Consider the following 20,322-nt stretch of genomic DNA (forward strand, 5'->3'; position numbering starts at 1 on the left):
GGAATGGTCTGAAAATCCACACAAGGAGTTCCTTGTGCGGCAGAGAATTGTCCATATAGGTCCACGATATCGTATAGCCCCCATGTAACGGTACCCCCTGATATTCGGTATTTTGATGATTTTACCCACATTTTTCAACGGAATTGTCTGAAAATCCACACAAGGAGTTCCTTGTGGGTACTTTATACCTCGGCAGAGAATTATTTATATAGGTCCAAAATACCGTATAGCCCCCATGTAACGGTACCCCCCGATATTCGGTATTTTGATGATATTACCCACATTTTTCAACGGAATTGTCTGAAAATCTACACAAGGAGTTCCTTGTAGGTACTTTACACCTCGGCAGAGAATTATCTATATAGGTCCACAATATCGTATAGCCCCCATATAACGGTACCCCCGATATTCGGTATTTTGATGATTTTACCCACATTTTTGAACGGAATTGTCTGAAAATCCACACAAGGAGTTCCTTGTGGGTACTTTATACCTCGGCACGATATCGTATAGCCCCCATGTAACGGAACCCCCCGATATTCGGTATTTTGATGATTTTACCCACATTTTTCAACGGAATGGTCTGAAAATCCACACAAGGAGTTCCTTGTGGGTACTTTATACCTCGGCAGAGAATTATTTATATAGGTCCACAATATCGTATAGCCCCCATATAACGGTACCCCCCGATATTCGGTATTTTGATGATTTTACCCACATTTTTGAACGGAATTGTCTGAAAATCCACACAAGGAGTTCCTTGTGGGTACTTTATACCTCGGCAGAGAATTATCTATATAGGTCCACAATATCGTATAGCCCCCATATAACGGTACCCCCCAATATTCGGTATTATGATGATTTTACCCACATTTTTCAACGGAATTGTCTGAAAATCCACGCAAGGAGTTCCTTGTGGGTACTTTATACCTCGGCAGAGAATTGTCCATATAGGTCCACGATATCGTATAGCCCCCATGTAACGGTACCCCCTGATATTCGGTATTTTGATGATTTTACCCACATTTTTCAACGGAATTGTCTGAAAATCCACACAAGGAGTTCCTTGTGGGTACTTTATACCTCGGCAGAGAATTATTTATATAGGTCCAAAATACCGTATAGCCCCCATATAACGGTACCCCCGATATTCGGTATTTTGAAGATTTTACCCACATTTTTCATCGGAATTGTCTGAAAATCCACACAAGGAGTTCCTTGTGGGTATTTTATACCTCGGCAGAGAATTATCTATATAGATCCACGATATTGTATAGCCCTCATATAACGGTACCCCCGATATTCGGTATTTTGATGTTTTTAGCCATATTTTTCAACGGAATGGTCACAAGTGGTTCTTTGTACACAAGGGGTTCTTTGTGAGCACTTTACCCATCGACAGAGAATTCTCTATATAGGTTAACGATAACGTATAGCTTCCATATAACGGTACCCCGCGATATTCGGTATTTTGATGATTTTAGCCACATTTTCCAATCGTAATGTCTGAAAATCCACACACTTAGTTCCTTGTGAGCACTTTACACGCAGACATAGATTTGTCTTTATAGGTCCACAATATCGTATATCCCTCCATATATCGGTACCTTCCTATATTAGATATTTTAAAGATTTTTAAAGAATTTTTATTGGATTTTATTTTTTTGAAAATTTTCTAATTCGTTCCAAATGGTGGTGCTTTTTTACTTGTTTTCTTTTTCTTCACCTTTACGAAATATACGAATTGTGTACAACTTCGAGTAGAAACTATTCGGTAACAACTGCAGTCATTTGGCCTCTATTTTAATTTCTCAGTTTTCTCTTGCCATTTTGTGAATATTTCCTGTAGTGTATTGTTGGATTTGTATGCTATCACTGTTTTCTTCTCTTTCGTTGTTGATATGGTTCGTAGTGTGTGACTGTCAGTTTTGGTTGTTGTTGTTGTAGCAGTAGTACATATATGTGTTTGTGTTCTGATAATCTGGTTCCAGCTCCAGGTTTAGAAATTCGGTATACATGTGGTAAAGAGTGTGGCCGTTGATTTCGTGGCGGATATTTTCATATTCCTCGCGTGGAAGTATGCGGCAAGCTCCGCGAGATAGGGGTTCAACCTTTCGTATATGTCATCGACCACTGGACCCGACGCCATGATCGTACAATCATCCGCATACGTTACGATCTCAATGCCGTCTGGAGGGCGAGGAATTCCGGAAAGGTAGAGGTTAAACAGTTCCGGAGATATCACCCCGCCTTGGGGAACTCCCTGTTTCACTCTACGGGCTTTGGACTTCTTGGTCCGGAATTCCACGTACGACTGGCGTCCACACATATAGTTGATTATCCAACGTTTCAAACAGTGTGGCATGATTGACCGTATCAAATGCCTTTGATAGGTCAAGGGCTACCAACACTGTTCTGTCACACGGCCTGTTCTGGTTCAGTCCTCTACTAATATGTGTGGAAATGGCGTGTAATGCTGTTGTGGTACTATGTTGTGGACGGAATCCATGCTGGTGGTTGGCAACTGTATAGCTTCCTCTAATACTGGGGAGGAGTAAAGCCTCAAGAGTCTTTGCTACTGGCGACAAAAGCGAAATCGGCCTGTACGATTCGCCTTTACTGGCATCCTTGCCTGGCTTCAGTAGCGGGACCACTCTTTGGATGACTTAGCGTTACGGATGACATTTGCAACATCACCCATCGTAAACTGTGGTGGTTCCTCCTCGGCGGGAAGAGATCTGATACGACGTAGTACTCTTCGCTTCGCCCTATCGCTCTCGGGGTGCTCGACAAATTGTCGGTTAAAATATTCCGCGCACCTCTTCGGATCAGTCACCGTTACGTCGTTAAAAGTGACTGAGGTCCTATCATCCTTTTTTCCAGGGTTCGAGAGCGACTTAACCGTTACCCACAGCTTACTCATATCGGTTCCAATGTTGCAGCACTTCAGATGGTCTAGCTACTTTTTCCTCTTATGCTCCTGTACCAACCGGTTGACTTCCACAGTCAAATCACTGATTCTAGGATCAGTAGGGTTGGTACGACGGAGATCATCACGCTGGTTTGCTAATCCCGCCGCCTCTGCTGGAAAGTTTGGTCTTATCTAGGGTATTCGACCAGCAGGTATATAGCGAGCGGCTTCAGCTCTGATGATGTTTCGGAAAATCCTTTCTGCTACCCGAAAATCAGAAGGGTTGGGCAGTTCTCTGAAGCGGCGGTTGGTGAATTCTCTGAACTCTGGCCAGTGAGCTTTCCCATGGTTAAGGAAAGTGCGGCGTTCAGAGGTTATGAAATCGGGCGACTTGCTTATGGAGACGATTATCGGGAGATGGTCTGAGCCAAGAGAAATGACGGGTTACCAAGTCACGTCATTTATCAGACCGGGTGACACTATGGTTAAGTCTGGCGAACTGTGACACTCTCCTCTTATTCGGGTGGGGGCATCCTCGTTAACCGTGCAGAATGTGGAGCAGTCAATCTGCTCTGCCAGCGCTGATCTCCTCTGGTCATTACCTAGGACGGAATGCCACACCTCATGGTGGGCATTAAAATCCCCTAGTTTTGGTATGTATGGTACACTGCGAAATTGCTTATCATTTTGGTGATGTCTGCTTTCTTTTTGGAGTTATCTTTTTTTCTCAAAAAGTTGTTTTTGAGTAAAATTTCTGTGACTTTGTTAATATTTGTTTAATGGGTGAAATAAAAAAAGCTGCAACAAAGTCAAACGACATAATTTTTAGATTTTTTTTTTAAATGTTATTGAATGAAAGCAAAAATTATTGGAAATAGCATCAAATGTTAGAATAAGTTTAGATTTGTTCCAATTGGTCACTTCGGCACGAATTATGGCCTTCAAACGGCCAAAGAAACCGTCACACGCTGACCGAATGTTGCTTTGTGGTATTTTGTCCCATTCCCGGCGAAGCGCTTGCTTGAGGTGATCGACACTTTGGTATTTTTTTTTGTGCCAACCTTGCTTTCCAAAATACACAATAGTCCAACGGATTGGCATCCGGAGATTTTGTGCGCTGGACATGAATCGAGAAACATCATTTTGTAAGCATTCTTGGGTGGCGCGTGCTGAGTGTGATGGTGCTGAGTCCTGTTGGAATGTCCAAGGTTTGCGGCCGAAATGTTTGCGTACCCAAGGCTTTAATACATCTTCCAGAATATTTTCGCGATAATATTCGGTATTTATTCTTATGCCACGGTCGATTAATACGAGCGGAGAGCGAAAATCGGCAGCCCGCACCATCACCATGGCCGGCGCTTGAGTTCTGGTGGCCAACCGAAGGTGCACATTTTCAGCTGACCTCTTTGGCAAGTAAACACGAACATTTTGTTTGTTTACAAACTGCTAGACAACGAATGTTTACCTACCCCGAGCTCATTTTTCAATATTTGCCCAATGGAATATTGCGATATGTTCAGCTCACGAGCCATTTTTCGTCCACTGCGACGCGGGTTTTGATCAGCTCGTTAATTTTACTTTTTGAATCATTTCTGCTGAGGTCGGGCTACGCTACCAGTATCACGGTAACGAGCGATGGTACGAAACAAAAGATTTATTCACATTTACATGCTGGAGTGCTCTAACGATATCCACTTGTGGTTTTCCAGCCAAATATAAAGAAATCACATATAATAAGCTGTCATTGGAATAATTTTAACAGCTGTCGGACGCGTGGCTTAGAAATGACAGCAGTCTGAATTTGGTTGCAGTTTTTTCATCTCACCCTGCAGGCCCTAGAAGACGTTTCAGGATTTCAAAAATTACATTACAAATGTATGTACTAAAAGTGAAAGTTATTTTCGCATATGTTTGGAAATTCTAATATATTGAAAATGGGCCATGTAGGTCCACGTTTTGGTATAGCCCCCATATAACGGTACCCCCCGATATTCGATATTTTGATGATTGTAGCGACATTATTCACGCGAATTGTTTCAATTTGGTTCTTGTTGTTGTAGCAGTAGTACATGCATGTGTTTGCGTTCTGCTAATCTGGTTCCAGCTCCAGGTTTAGAAATTCGGCTACTTTAATTGAGATCTTCTGGAGTGCGTTTGATAGGATTGGCTGTGCAATTAAAGAGGTGCAGCGTATTGTGCGGGCCTGTATCACACGCCGGGCAGGCGTTACTCACATCTTCATCAATTCGTGCCCAATATGAATTGAGACGACTACACCATCTTGAACGTAATTGCGCCAAAACTACCCTGGTTTATCTAGGCAGCTGACGTTCTTCAGATGCAATGGATGGGGGTGGTGGAGGACGGCATTCATTTTATAATTGCTAATAGCATCAGCGACTATATCGGTATGAATGCCACTCAGACCTGCCTGATAGGCTTCTTGAAGGACTTTCGCCTCCTCATGTAGATGGTCCACTGGTGTCATAAGAAGGCACCCTGTCGCAGTTCTCAGGACAGCGTTCTGGCAGGTCTAAATATGCTTCCACTGCGTAGCACTAGTATTCGCAGACCACACTGAAGCCGCATGGCTGACCACAGACCGACCTATCGCGTTATAAGAGGTCAACAAGGTTTCTTTGTCCGCACCCCAAGCGCTGCCGGCTAGCGCCTTGAGGACCTTGTTCCTACTTTTCATCTTGTCGCAGATAGCTGTGGCTTGCGCGGACGACTAGAACATGCTGTCGAACGTGGGGTAGTTCGTGGTCGGTATTAGATTCCCCTCGACCTGCAGATTCAGCTGTGTTCTCACCGCAGACCATGTGGTAAAGAGTGAGGCCGTTGATTTCGTGGCGGATATTTTCATATTCCTCGTGTGGATTTTCCGAAAAATCATCAAACTTGCAGCCACTCGCTATATACCTGCTGGTCGAATACCAGAGATAAGACCAAACTTCCCGGCAGAGGCAGCGGGATTAGTAAACGAGCGTGATGATCTCCGTCGTATCAACCCTACTGATCCTAGAATCAGTGATTTGGCAGTGGAAGTCAACCCGTTGGTACAGGAGCATAAGAGGAAAAAGTGGCTAGACCATCTGAAATGTTTCAACATTGGAACCGATATGAGTAAGCTGTGGGTAACGGTTAAGTCGCTCTCGAACTCTGCGAAAAAGGATAGATTTTAATGACGTAGCGATGACTGATCCGAAGAGGCGCGCTGACCATTTTTCTGGAAAATTCTCCCCAAAATGCTTTTGTACGCTTGTAAACAATATAATGAACTGTCACTGGAATAATTTTAACAGCTGTCGGACGAGTATAGTTAGCTATACCGCTGAAAGGTGGAGTGTTCTGGGTCCAAGTGTCTCTGCTAGGTATGTGGATGTCCAGTGTTTCGGAGTCTAGACTAGGTGATATATAGTCACTAGTTAAAAACCCAACCCCCTAAGTTCTCCACATAATTGTAATGATAAGGACCTAACCCATACTGCAGTACGAGCTGCTACAGTAACAACAACCCCAAGGACAACGCCTAATGATTTTTGATTGCAAAAAGGGGCTTCTGTAGTTTTTCTTTTCGTTTCGAAACCAAAAATACAAAAAAACATCAGAAAAAAACAACGAAAAGCAATAAAGCCTTGTTAGCGCAAGCCGTGTTTTGCTGCAACTACAAAATACAACGAGATTGTATTGGTTTCAATAAGAGCCTGCTGCAATGATTTTCATATACGTAACTTTAGATCCCTTCATTTTTTTTATTATTACTATTACTATATATATATTTTTTTCTTTTTTTTGAGAATAATCATTCTATTTTTATCTCTATAGTGGTATTCACGAATGGTTGTAATGCCAATTTTGACAATCAATGATTGGAAGCAATATTTCAATTAGTTTTGCCATGGAAATAAAGATAGAACACTTTGGATTATATTTTTAGGAGAAAATCCAGGTATTTTATTCATCTTTCACGTATTCCACTTTAAACTACAAATACCAAAAAGATCGGTTGGAGAATGCGGAGAAGTTTTCAAAAAAGTGGGTGGTGCCATTACTACATAGATAATGTCTTAACACCGCTTGTAGAACCCATTATGTACGAAAAATATCAAATTTTACACAAATTAGAAAATATGGATTAAGTCGTCATAATACCGAGTATCCGAAGTTACCGTTATCTGTGCGCTTTAGGAAAACGTGGACCTACATATACCATTGTATATGTAGATTCACGATTTCCTAAAATGTTCTGTCACCGGAGCCACAACCCATTACGAACTACAAATACTTGTTTTTAGACAAATCCGTGGAAAATGTCAAATTTTGAATATATGGCTATGGGGGCTATAGTAAAATGTGCACCTAGACAACCAATGTTCGGCAACCAGAAGTAAAACCTGTTATTAAGTATCTATATTCCGTGAAAACTTTTGGCAAAAATAATCTAAATCATGGAGTCACCCAGACTGATAAATGACGTGACATGGCAACCCGTCATTTCTCTTGGCTCAGACCATCTCCCGAACCTTGTTGACCTCTTATAAAGCGATAGGTCGGGCTGTGGTTAGCTATGCGGCTCCAGTGTGGTCTGCGAATACAAGTGCAACGCAGTGGAAAAGTATTGACCTGCCAGAATGTCGCCCTGAGAACAGCAACAGGGTGCCTCTTCATGACTCCTGTGGACCATTTACATGAGGAGACGAAGATTATTCCCTTTCGTCAGCATAATCATATGCTTTCGTTGCAGTACCTGCTTAGGTGTTATCGTGGGATTCATCCTAACCACCATATGGTGGACAGAACTTCCCCACCCAGGCGTGTCAGGAAGGATCTGCATGATCTAGAGGAAGAGAGAGGTCCAGCCATATAAGAGAGAGCTTCTAGATCATGAAGCCTATCAATCGGGTCTGAATAGCATTCATACTGATGCAGTCGCAGAGGTAGTTAACAATTACAGTATGAAGCTGAAGAGCGTAGTATTAATCAGTCAATAAACAACGGAGCATGTTATCACTGCTACAACAACAATAACAGTTGATAATGAATGACCGTTAATATTATATTGCAATATCAGAGAGGATCTGGAGAAGCACATATGCTTATATTATTTGCATAAATTAAAACCATACAATTAAACCTGCACCATTGAAAAAGGTTACCTAAATCGTTTGGAAATAAATTAGCTTGATTATCACAATTATGGGAAATTTAACATTATCTGCGAACATCAAATATTCAAGTAATTTATGGAGTTAGGTAAATCCCTGATAAATAAAAGAAAGAGAACCGGTATAAGGTCCTTGCGGAACACCCGATGAAACGTTAATCGATTTGAATAGATAACCTTCAAACAAAACTGTTTTTTTTTATTTTCGACCAATTTAATTATTTATTACTGTTTTTTATCGGGCTTTTTTGGTCGGATTATTTTAAAATGAAAATAAGATTTTATTTTATTTTTTGCTCGACGTTTCGTTGTTTTTTTTTTCAACATTATCAAGATCTTATCTATTTGAAATTCTGGTAACAAAATAAAGAAAAAATTATATTATTTTATTTCTGGTGAATTATTGCACTTTAAATTTAACTTACTTTGATTATTTTTCATTATTATCTATTAATATGCATTAAAAACTGGACTCCACGGACATATAATTAATACAATAAATAATAATAAAATAAAAAATCACAGTTAAACTTAAGCTAATTTTATCACAGAACTGTTTCTACATTATCGCAATTGAATACTGAAGCTTAGTATTATCTTTGTCCTCTTTTGTGTTTATCGATTTTGATATTCTCTGTTGTATACGTAGGCTTTCTAATGTGTATCTTCTGTTTTCTTTCTTCTCTCTATCTAGGATTTTTTCGTTAGCCAAATCAGCTGTGTGTTTATTTTCTATTATGTGTTGTGATAGTGCTGTTTTTCCCGTTCCTTTATTTATGTCTGTTTCATGCTCTCCTACTCTCACACTTAGTAGTCAGTCGTTTTGTTGTGTCTATCTACACTCTCCCGCATTCTTCTTTGTCGATCCCCTTGCAAGTTATTTCGTATACCACATTGCGCTGCTTTAGTTTCTCTTCTTTTGTTTTTGGTTCTTTTAAATATGGTTTGCAGTGTTGCATTTGACTTGTGTGATAACATGGTTGCTGTGTCTTTTAAAATAGGTGTGTCTGGTTACTTTTCCAGCAGGAATTGTCCAGCAACTTCTTTCTGAGAGAGTAAGGTAGTTTTGTTCTCTTTTGCAAGGAAAATGCAAAAAGTAAACAGACGCTATTCCTGCAGAAGCTTGCAACTAATCAGCTGATTTGTCAAAACAAATCAATTTGTCCCCCATAAGGAGAATTAAAACAAAGGAACCAATACTAATTTTACAAGTTTTTTAAATAAAAATGTTGGAAATAGTCTTTTATTTTCTTATTACATATTAACATTTACGTTTTTCACATTTTGTAAAGTTGTTCTCTAAAAACAATTAGTCTTGCTAATTCCAAAACAATATTTTCAAATTAAAATCACAAAAAGAAATAAATAAACAATAGAAAACATCTGATTGAATGTCGATGAATGAGAAGAAAAAGTGTTGCAAGAGATTGCAAGAAGAAATTTGTCCAGCAAGAATTTGCAAACTCTCACTGAAAGAACTGTCAACATTTCTCTCTCCAACCGCTCTCTTTTGCAGAACTTTTGGGTTAACAGACGACTTCCAGTAACAATTTGTAACAATTGTTACAAACTTTAGGGTAACCAGACACACCTAATGCCTTTCAAGTTCCTTGTTTCTGTCAGGTTGGGTAAATATGGCACACTGAGAAAAAGTTTATCTTTCTTATCGATGGATTTTTTAGTGTTAATCATTGTTGTGTTTGAGGATTTTATTATGTCGTTTATTATATTTTGTGGGTAGCTATTTTTCTTCAGTATTCGTATGTATTTTTTATGCTTTTATCAATAAATTTGTCATCAGTTAAAAATGTTATTTTGTTCAAAAGGGCTTTTGCTGTATTTATTTTCATATTTTTTTTGGTTGTGTTGAGTGAGTTGAGTTAATTATACGTCCCGAAGAAGTATCTTTGGTGTACCATTCTGTTACCAGTCTATCCCCATCTCTTATAATGTTCATATCAAGGTATGGTAGTTTTTTGTTGTTTTCTTTCTCTATTGTGAACTTTAGCTTTTGATGGTAGTTGTTTAGAAAATTGAGGATTATATTTTCGTCGTTTTTGTTAATGATTGCAAAAATGTCGTCCACATATTTCGTTATAAGTTTAATTTGTCTTCTTTGGAAAGTTCTAAAGTAACGTCGTCAAGTAATGTGTAGAGTACGATGTTTGCTATCGTTGGTGACAGGGGATTGTCCATTGGTATACCATACGTCTGTTGGTAATATTTGCTGTTGCATTTAAAATAATTATTGTCTTTAAAAACAAAGTTCAATATTTTTAAAAAAGTATGTTTTGGTATTTTCGTATTTCCTTGAATTGTTTACCACTTGTCCATTATATTTTTTATTGCTAGATGTATGGGCATATTGTAAATAAGGATATTATGTCAAAAGATACAATTATTTCGTCCTTGTCTAGTACTATGTTGTTTAGTTTTTCCTTCAGTTCTATGCTATTTTTTATATTGTAGTTTTTTGATATCACATTTTTCAGGATTTTACCAATGTGTTGAGCTAAATTGTAGCACGGTACGTTCGTTGACGATGCTATTGGTCATAGAGGTGTGTTGTCTTTGTGGATTTTCGGTAATCCATATAATTCAGGGGATCCTGCAGCTATGCTGGTCAATTGAGATTCTTCCCATTTCGAAATTAGGTTTTTCTTATTAAGATCTGTTACTATGTTATTGTTTATTCTCTCCAGTTTTGATGTCGGATTTTCTTTAATTATTTTGTATGTTGATTTGTCTTCTAGTAGTGTGTTTAGTTTCCTTGTATATTCTTCTTTGTATAAGATTACAGTTTTATTTCCTTTGTCAGCGGTTGTGACTATTGTTTTGTCTCCGATGTCTTTAAGTAGTTTCCTTGTGTCCTCCTATATGGCTAAAATATATTTTTCTTTGCCATTATTGTATATGTTTCGTTTGTAGTTAGAAATTCGATTTGCTGCTTTTACCCTAGTAATTTCCTTTTCTGTGTTGTCTTTTATTGCTTGAACCCACTGTTCAATGTCTGCTATGAGCGATACTGCGTTAAAGTTTTTTTATGGTTACCGGAAGGGCAAATTTTTTACCCATGGATGAAATCCATTTTTGTTCTTGTGATCTATCTTGTAAGTAAGATGATACCCATTTGACTAAGTTAGTGCTGAAACCAATATAATTTAATTTATATATTAGCAGTTCATGGTTAACCCTATCAAAAGCTTTGATAAAAGCAGTGTAGATTGTGTCAGTTTGATTACGCTGAATGAATCCATTTGTCACTGTTGACGTAAATTGTATAAGATTTGTTGTGGTTGAGGGACCACTACGAAAACCATGCTGGTATGGACTCAATATAGATTGAATTTTCAGTGAAATTACTGCAGTAATTATTTTTTCTAACAATGGAATGACACCTTATTCTGCAATTCCTGTATAATTTGACACATTTGTAAGATACGATTTTTTCCAAAAAGTAGGAAAGTTTTTTTAATAGTTTAATTTATTGAATCTTTTATATATTTTAATGAAAATAACAATAAGGTTTCATATCTTATATACTAATCTATTTTATAAGGAGATTGTCATGCTTTATCAGCGTTCATGCTTTAATTATTAATTATTGTTAATTTTTTTAAGATATAGATGTGTGTTGTATGTGGGCTTGTGGATACAGTTATATCCGTGAATTAATTGAGTAGGTAATTCAGATAAGTTTAGATACTGTTATATCTAAGTGAATCGCGGACTGCAGGAATAGTCTTACGGATATAATGTTGCTTTCTTTAGATACAGTTATATCCAATCATCCCGCGGACTTATCGATTTCTTCACAGAAGCAGCTTCCAATTTAGCATACTACCTACCTGTAGAAGTATAACAGTGGGCGATGAAAAAAAAAAACGTTCAATTGGCCAGGCAAGAGCTGAAAATAATGAGAGAGTATGACAAAACATAAACTATGTGATAGAAAGAGTGTCACGTCTACGCAGTCTATCGTGTCCTCCGAATAGTAGGAGTTGGCTGGCCAAGCTATTTGGGTGCTCGGATAGTTTGTTTAAGTACTTTCGGCAAAGCTTCTTTATTTCTTCTTCTCAACGGTAATCATATTTAGGTCCTTGTGGATGTTTGCGTTCGTTATGTACCATGGTGCACCTGTAATAGATCGAAGAATATTCGATTGTCTTCTTTGTAGCTTACTTACGTTAGAGGCACTAGCTGTGCCCCAGTGCTGTATGCCATAAGTCCAAATTGGCTTTATTGCAGTCTTATATAATAGGACTTTGTATTCTAATTTAATAGAAGAACGTATACCAATTAACCACTCAAAATTGGCCTTTTTAGTTTAATTTGCGTGATTTTTGCATCGATGTGTTGCTTCCATGTATGTCTTCGGTCCAGGTGCATTCCGAGATATTTTACGATATCTTTCTGTGGAACTTGAGAATTAAAGATTTTTATCGTGGGGCTAAGTTCACGCCTTAGAGCAAAAGTAACGTGTATGCACTTGCATTTACCGAAAGTAGGAAAGTGACCAAATTTAAGTGAATAATTAAAGAATTAAGTTAAAGGGAGCGTTAATGTGTCTAAACAATACTTAAGAATTATATTAGGTATGCACTCCGGTCATGGACATCTAATCAATTTTAAACTACGTAAACTATTGTAAACCTCTTGACGTTGTGGGAAAGGCATACAAATTTGATCAGTCTATGTCAACTTATAGGTATATGAACTGGAATAAGTTGTGGCAAAAAAATCAGGTCAAGTTTGAAGATGGGCTATATCGGTCCACGATATCGTATAGCTCCTATATAATATGAATCCCAATTTTCGGTATTTTTGATTTTTGTCTAAAATTCTACACGAGGAGTTCTTTGTGAGTATTTTACCGCCTGGAAGAGAATTATTTATATAGGTTCACCATATCGTATAGCCCCCATCACTACAAGAGCAAACTTTGCTGTGAAAAAGATCTGCTAATAGAACTTGAGTCGAACTTGGAGAGTTTCTAGTGTTTAATTCGCATATGCTAAATCGATATAAGTTCAAAACAAAATCTACTTTCCAGAGAACGGCCCTTGTAAGCCATCATCCACACCAAATATGCCTGATGAGCCGCTTAACCAACGGCGAAACGCGTCGCATAGTGGTGGCTTTCCTTTTCACTGCAAATTTCAGATCATTAAGCTCGTCTCAAAAGAGAAACCAACACATAAAAAGAGAAGGAAGTAGTTGAGGGCAGAAACGATAAGATTTATGAATTTGTATCCTGACCGAACACTCTCCGAAACCTCAGTTGATGATTCTGCTACTGATCATAGCATCAATCCACTCAATTAGGTGTGGTGGTATACCAAGTTTTGTAAATGAATTACCACAAGTGTGACATTGTTGAAGGCCCCTTCGATGTCGAGAAAGGATGTCAAGGTGAAGCACGAGTCATTCAGGTTCTTCTCCACTTAACCCACGAGGATCGCGCTGGGTTTGTATCACACAAGATTTTGGAGGTACTTACAATTCTCTCAGTCAGACTCACGTCATCTGCCTCACAGTGCTGACTGTGTCGATCTGCCGTTCGAACATTTCTCGCATCTGTGCAATTCGAAAATTTAGTACTGGCTAACAGATTGAGAGTCTTTAGACCAGAGTCAGTCCAACTTCCGTCATTCCGTTTTACGCATCAAATGGATTTGGGATCCTTTGAACGAATTTACGGAATCTGGAAGCTTTATTGACATCTATAGACTCAGTAAAGCAGACCCATGATAACCTTTTGACCTTCTTGATCTCACTGCTTACCTGTTGAAGGCAGATTTATAAGCCTCCCAGTCTGTACTTAGTTTGGTCCTGTTGGCCCTCTTATATAAGTGTCTACTTGCATTCCTGAGATTGGCTAGTGATTTTGATCACCAAACAGGTTGGCATCTCTTGCCAGGGAAGGTAAGAGGACAAGCTTTCTTATAGCACCCAAGCAGAATCTTTCTTAAAAAATTTACGGAGTCATCCACATTTGAGGCCAAGGATACTGGCATATTACCCGTTGATCTCAGCCTCAATGCAGTATACTCCACGAATTTGTCCCATCGAGCCTTTCTTGGATGCCTATGCGGTTTTTGATGTCAGTAGAGGGTTGATTTCGGGCAGTAGAGGGATTACTGAGATTTGTTATATTATCATCCGTGATGGAGCATTCAGTGGAGACTTTCCAATTGAGTGATTCATGATTTTGTAAGCGTGAGATCAATGACCTCCTTCCTATTCTTTGTTTGAAAAGTGACCTCATTTCCCCTGTTACATATTTTGAGATTATGTTTAAGAATAAAGTCAAAAATGGACTCACCTCTGACATTGGTATCCTTATTGCCCCATTGAAAAGTTAGCATTGGCATCACATCAGACGACGAGGTTGCTTTTGGTTCCCAGTTCCGTAAACAGCTTCTATAATACTTTGCCCGGTGGGACAGGGTACTCAGAGGATGGGTGAAGGGAGACAAAGATGAGAACCCTCCCCGATCGCGTCTCCAGTCTAACCGCCCTGGCGTCTCCCTCGCTGAAATTATTGGGGAAGATTAAGTTCAAGCTCTTTAGCGACTATACACGTACTAACCTTTTCCCCGTTGGAGGTAGAGTAGGTAATGTACCGTTCACTCCCTAGTCCACACAGCTCAATGTTGAATATGCATGGTTCCTGGGCCAGAGGTATGTGAACTTCAGTCTTAGTGGGGGACAGAAGGAGTACAGCTGCGGCTGCTTTGCAGTGGTGCAGAATAATCTACATGATGCTAAGCAGCTACTGCTTCATTCCTCCTACTAAGTTAGACGGAAAAATCACTCTTGTGCCGAAGTGCAGTTTCCTGGCTAACAGTATAGATGGATACTTTTACAAACAGGCCTCCTCCCTCCGTACTTGAACCGACTAATCGCAAGTTGTCCGTACAGAGGTTGGGATTTTGCTTTCTCAATATTGTCAGCATGCGTGCTGGATCCACCGATGTTGTTTTTTTTCGAGAAGGGCGGACAGCTGTTTGCTCTGTCTCTGTGTGTTTTGGTATACTATGTCACGGTACGTCAGCAGTCATGTCCCCACCCGCATTTAAAATTATGCTCGTGGCCGTGTCCTACGTCGGTGCCTCCAACGAGAGGGTTGAATTGGTGTCAGCGTTTGTTTTTATTTTATAGTTTGTTTATTGTTCTCCTTAAAAGTTTTGGGCTTGGAGGTAACGAATTCCGCCATGACATAGTCACCACATAATGATAAGGGCTTGGTAGCTAAACCTGCTGCTCGTCGAGACGTCCAGGCATTGACAAGGCAAACGTTCGCATACAGTCGGTACCCTGACTGCAAACTTTAGAATGCTTATGGGCACGGTTTATGTAACACCCCAGCGTTAGGGAGTCCATTGCGGTGGACCAGTCCGTCCACTGGATAGTTAGGGGGCGCCAATAGCTTGGTCTCGTCGAGCCCAGGAGTTAAGGCTCGTTACGTTATTTTTAAATCCTAATGTTTGCTGACGACGTGGAAATGTTCCTTCCATTTAATCCCGAATATAATCGACTGCTATTACAGTCAGATAACCTTTTGCATATGTTATTTTTTGGAGTTAAGAAAATTGCATTGAGTTACTATTTTAAAGAATCGACTCTGTTACATTTATAAACGATCTTGAAACCCTTTGGAATCTTACATTTCAATTCCGCGAGCATGTTTCTCTGACTATTAATAAAGTATATAAAATTTGGTCTTTATAAAACAATGGAGCAAACAATTCTTGGTTTGTAACAGCTTCACATTTCTTTTATGCTTTACATCTTAAAGTATGGATCTGTAATATAGGATCCAGGATATATCATTCATTTTAATCTATTATCCGTCCGTTCAGAGCAGTTTTTATTAAATGGTGCCCAAGTAGAACGCAATCGTGAAATCGTAAATCGGTATTGTGAAGTGGTAACCCGATTTTTCTTACCTAGAACTGAATGAATGAATTTAACACCTTTAGATTTTCTTTTTTCGGTTTTTTGAAGTCTATGTTTCACGCGAATAAGCCGCAGCATTTATTCAAAACAGTCTTTGAAATTGTCAAGAAAAGATCGCGTGCGTGCAAGCAAGCCGCGGCGGGTCATCCGCACGGTATCTTGTTCCATATATAACTCCTTTCTTTCTACTTTATGTTATATATATGCTATCAGCAAAGCTGTTTTATTTCTTTTTCAATGTTAGGTATGTCGAGGTCCTTGTGATGTTTGCGTTTCTTATCTATGGTACACCTGTAATAGATCGAAAAATATTAAATAAAATTACTTAGAGGTACTATTTGTTCCCAGAGCCTTTTACCATAAGTCCAAATGGGCTTTATTACAGTCTTACACAATCTGGCTTTTTAGTTTTATTTGCGTGATTTTTGCGTCGATGTGTTGCTTCCATTTAAGTCTTCGATCCAGCTGCATTCCGAGATATTTTACGGTATCTTTCTGTGGAGCGTGTGTATTGAAGATTTTTATTGTGGGGCAAAGTTCACATGTTAGGGCATTTCTCCATTTTTTAAGTCCATTTTCGAGAAAATTTACATGGGTTTGTAGTTTTTCCATCATAGGATCCTTGTGTATAATAATGAAAGTTATATCATGTGCAAACGTTGAGGTGAGAGTTCACCAGCCAATAGTTTTCTAAAATATGAAAGTACGTCTTTCGATTTAACAACAAATCTGCAATTTGACAAATTGCTACAAGAAAGACTATGTGTGTTTTTAGGTAGAGTTTCCCATATTTTGTGTAGAATTCCCAGATGCCAAACTTTGTCAAAGGCTTGGGAAATATCTATAAATAACGCGGAACAATAATCTTTCCATTCGAATGCTATTCTAATGTTTGTGACTATGCAGTACAATTGCTCAATATTACTGTGGTTTTTACGGAAGCCGAATTAGTGGTTGGGAATAATATTACTATTTGTAAAATGGGAAGCTAGCTTTTTGAAAATCAGAGTATATTGCATATTGAGGATCCCATAAAACGGAACCATATTCTAATAGAAGTCTAACAAGAGACGTAAATAAATGTTTGTTATATATGGATCAGAAAATTCTTTGGTCCATCATTTTACAATACCTAAACACCATTTGCTTTATCTACCATCGCTATTACAAGACTATTAAAATTTAATTTTGGATCCATCAAAAGATCAAGTTGATAAAACATAGCCTTAAGATAAAACTTTGTTTTTATTCTTTAAATATATCCAAAGATTTATTGAAATTAAAAGAAATATTTTATGCTTCTTTACACAATTAAGTTAAACGAGAGAATGAATGCAAGAGAAAATAAAGAAGTTATAACAGCATTCATGTTGCTTAATGAGGGTTGCCATATATTTCCATCACTCCTCCTCAACATGAATGATGCTTTACATTTACAAAAGATCTCATTTTAGATTCATTAAATCTACAAAATTACAATGTTTTTGTTTAAACAAATTTTTGGTGAATACATCAGCAACCATATTTGTTGAAGGACAATATTTTAATTTTATTTCATTTTTCTGGACTAAGTCTCGGATGTGGTGAAAACTTTTGCTGCTTCGGACGACGCCACGTACTCAGCCTCTGTGCTACTAAGTGCGACTGACTTCTGCTTGTCGTCGATAAATTTTACAAAATATTTCGATCCTCCTACCGAAGTAGTTCTGAATGGACCGCACACGTCTGAATGGACAAGTTGCAACAATTCCTTCGAAATCGTCTTGCCATAACGTTTCCATTTATCCTCATGCCATTTACCATACATTTTCTGGAGAAGTCATTCAGGCTCCTGAAATTTAGATGGCCATATCTATTGTGCCACACCAAATTGTTGTTATCCATAGCGAACAATTTCTCACACGAGTTGCTGTTAAATACAAACATATTAGGTGTGTCTGGTTACCCTAAAATTTGTAACAATTGTTACAAATTGTTACTGGAAGTCGTCTGTTAACCCAAAAGTTCTGCAAAAGAGAGAAGTTCAGAGAGAAATTTTGACATTTCTTTTAGTGAGAGTTTGTAAATTCTTGCTGAACAAATTTCTTCTTGCAACTCTTTTTCTTCTTATTCATCGGCATTCAATTGGAAAATATTGTTTTCGAATAAGCTAGACTAATTGTTTTTGGAGAATATCTTAACAAAATGTTAAAAACATAAATATTAATATGTAATAAGGAAATAAAAGAGTATTTCCAACATTTTTAGACAAACGCCATTAGCAACAGGTTTAAAGGATTCCGGGGAATACATCAAATCTATTTTTCTTTTATTGCTTATATTTTTATTGCCAATTTTATTTTCATTTATAAAACTTGTAAAATTGGTGGTGTTTCCTTTATTTTAATTCTTTTAATGGGGGACAAATTGGTTTGTTTTGACAAATCTGCTGATTAGTTGTAAACTTCTGCAGGAATACCGTCTGTTTACTTTTCGCCTTGTCCATGCAAAAGAGAATAAAACTACCTTACTCTCTCAGAAAAAAGTTGCTGAAAAAGTAACCAGACACACCTATTGTCTTTTCTTTCTTCTTGCAATGGAATATCACCATCTGGTTTCTTAACTAATGCTCTCTTCAACTGCTTTGTTAACAGATATGAAATTAGCTTGCAACTCAGGAGAGTATTAAACATTTTCAAGTCTAATTTCATTATCGTTGGTGTATATGTTCACGTCGCCAATGCCATTGGTAAGGCATTGATGTATTTGTCACCAGCAAGTGTAATTCTTTCATTGTGTACTTTGAAATTTACAAACATTTCTCTATTTCTACACATATGTGACGTCGCACCGCTGTCTCTGCCACCGCTAATATCTTCATCGCCTGCGTTTTATTCTTTTCCTTTTCGCACTTATTCGCATAATGTCCGGTTAATCCACAGTTGAAACCTTTTCCTTTGAAACCTTTTTTGCTGCTTTGCTTCTTGTCCGTTTTGGAGTTTGCAGGTTGTGCGACAATTGCCTTTTGATTTATTGTCTCTTCCTCTTTTTCTTATCTTCTCTTTCCCTCCTCGAGCAGCTTTTGTCTTAGGGATGACAAAGTGGGAAGATCATCGCGGGTTTCCATTGCGATCACAAAATTGTCGAATTCTTCGGGAAGGCTAGACATAAGCATAAATGTTAGAAGCTCCTCCTCAATCTCAATTCCGGTTTCAAGCAATTTCTCGTATACTTCCGAGAACTCATTTAAATGTTGCACCATTTGGCGTCATCTTCAAATTTAACAACCTTTTGTCTAAGGAAACTTTTTGAATGGGACCTTTCGGCATATAGACCTCCTCCAGTTTTTTCCAAGCTTCATTTGAAGTTTTAGAATTCCGTATATAAGCCAACTGTGTTGGTTTAACTCCCAGGAAAACGGATGCCAGGGCCTTTACGTCTTCGACTATCTTCCAAAAACCAGCATGGATAAGAACACTCCGCATCTGGATTGACCATAGGTTATAATTGTTCTCATCCAATTTATCTATTTGAAGAACGAGTGAACTAATTTTTCTCTCCTTTCCTCTTATCTTTTAATTTCCAATCAAATTGCCAGTGTTGGGTGGACTGGACTAAATGAAGATCTTGGAGAAGCACATGTTTTTACATTTGTTAAAATTTAAATCCATACAATTTAACCGGCACCATTTAAAAAGGCTATCTAAATCGTAAATTAGCTTGTTTCTCGGAATTATGAGTGATAAATAACTTAACATCATCTGCATACATTATTTTTGATAGACACCATTCAAGCATATCTAGCTGTGATATATCTTGTAAGAAAGATGACATCCATTTGAATGAGTTTGTATTGAACTCCAAGTAATTTTATTATATATTAGGAACTCATGGTTAACCCTATCAAAATCGGTATAAATAGTGTTAGTTTGATTACCCTGAACAAACCCTTTTATAACCGTTGATGTAAATTGTATAAGATATCTAGTAGTTGAGAGACCACTGCGAAAACCATGCTGATGTGGACGCACTAACGATTTCTTTTTGGGAGAAATTACCGCAGTAATTCATTCTTTAAACAATTTTGGGATGGCACTTAATTTTGCGATTCCTCTATAATTTGAGACATTTGTTAGACAAACAGACTTGTGTAAATGTAATATATATGACATTCTCCATAAAGTTGGAAATTGATCAAATTTTAGCGAAAAGTTAAACAATAGAGTTAAAGGGAGTGCTAATGGGTCTGAACGGTATTTAAGAATTATATTAGGTATGCCCATGGACTCTTAATCGATTTTAA

General features: G+C 38.1%; 1 protein-coding gene and 1 long non-coding RNA gene across 4 annotated transcripts in view; one reads left to right on the forward strand and one right to left on the reverse strand.

Moving 5' to 3' along the window:
- LOC101895110 (E3 ubiquitin-protein ligase hyd) overlaps positions 1 to 20,322 on the forward strand; it is a 169,846-nt gene that overhangs the window by 87,197 nt on the left and 62,327 nt on the right. The gene's annotated exons all lie outside the window — the stretch shown is intronic.
- Positions 11,471 to 19,104, reverse strand: LOC109614133 (uncharacterized). Of its 2 annotated transcripts, XR_002195389.2 has the most exons (4): positions 16,399 to 19,104; positions 14,671 to 16,331; positions 14,404 to 14,613; positions 11,471 to 12,215 (listed from the first exon to the last, which is right to left on the reverse strand). It is a non-coding gene; the product is annotated as an uncharacterized LOC109614133 (long non-coding RNA). The 2 variants fall into 2 exon arrangements; XR_009342183.1 differs by having other exon boundaries at positions 11,471 to 14,613.

This window comes from Musca domestica, unplaced genomic scaffold (assembly GCF_030504385.1).
Source record: "Musca domestica strain aabys unplaced genomic scaffold, Musca_domestica.polishedcontigs.V.1.1 21, whole genome shotgun sequence".
In the NCBI taxonomy this organism is placed as follows: domain Eukaryota; kingdom Metazoa; phylum Arthropoda; class Insecta; order Diptera; family Muscidae; genus Musca; species Musca domestica.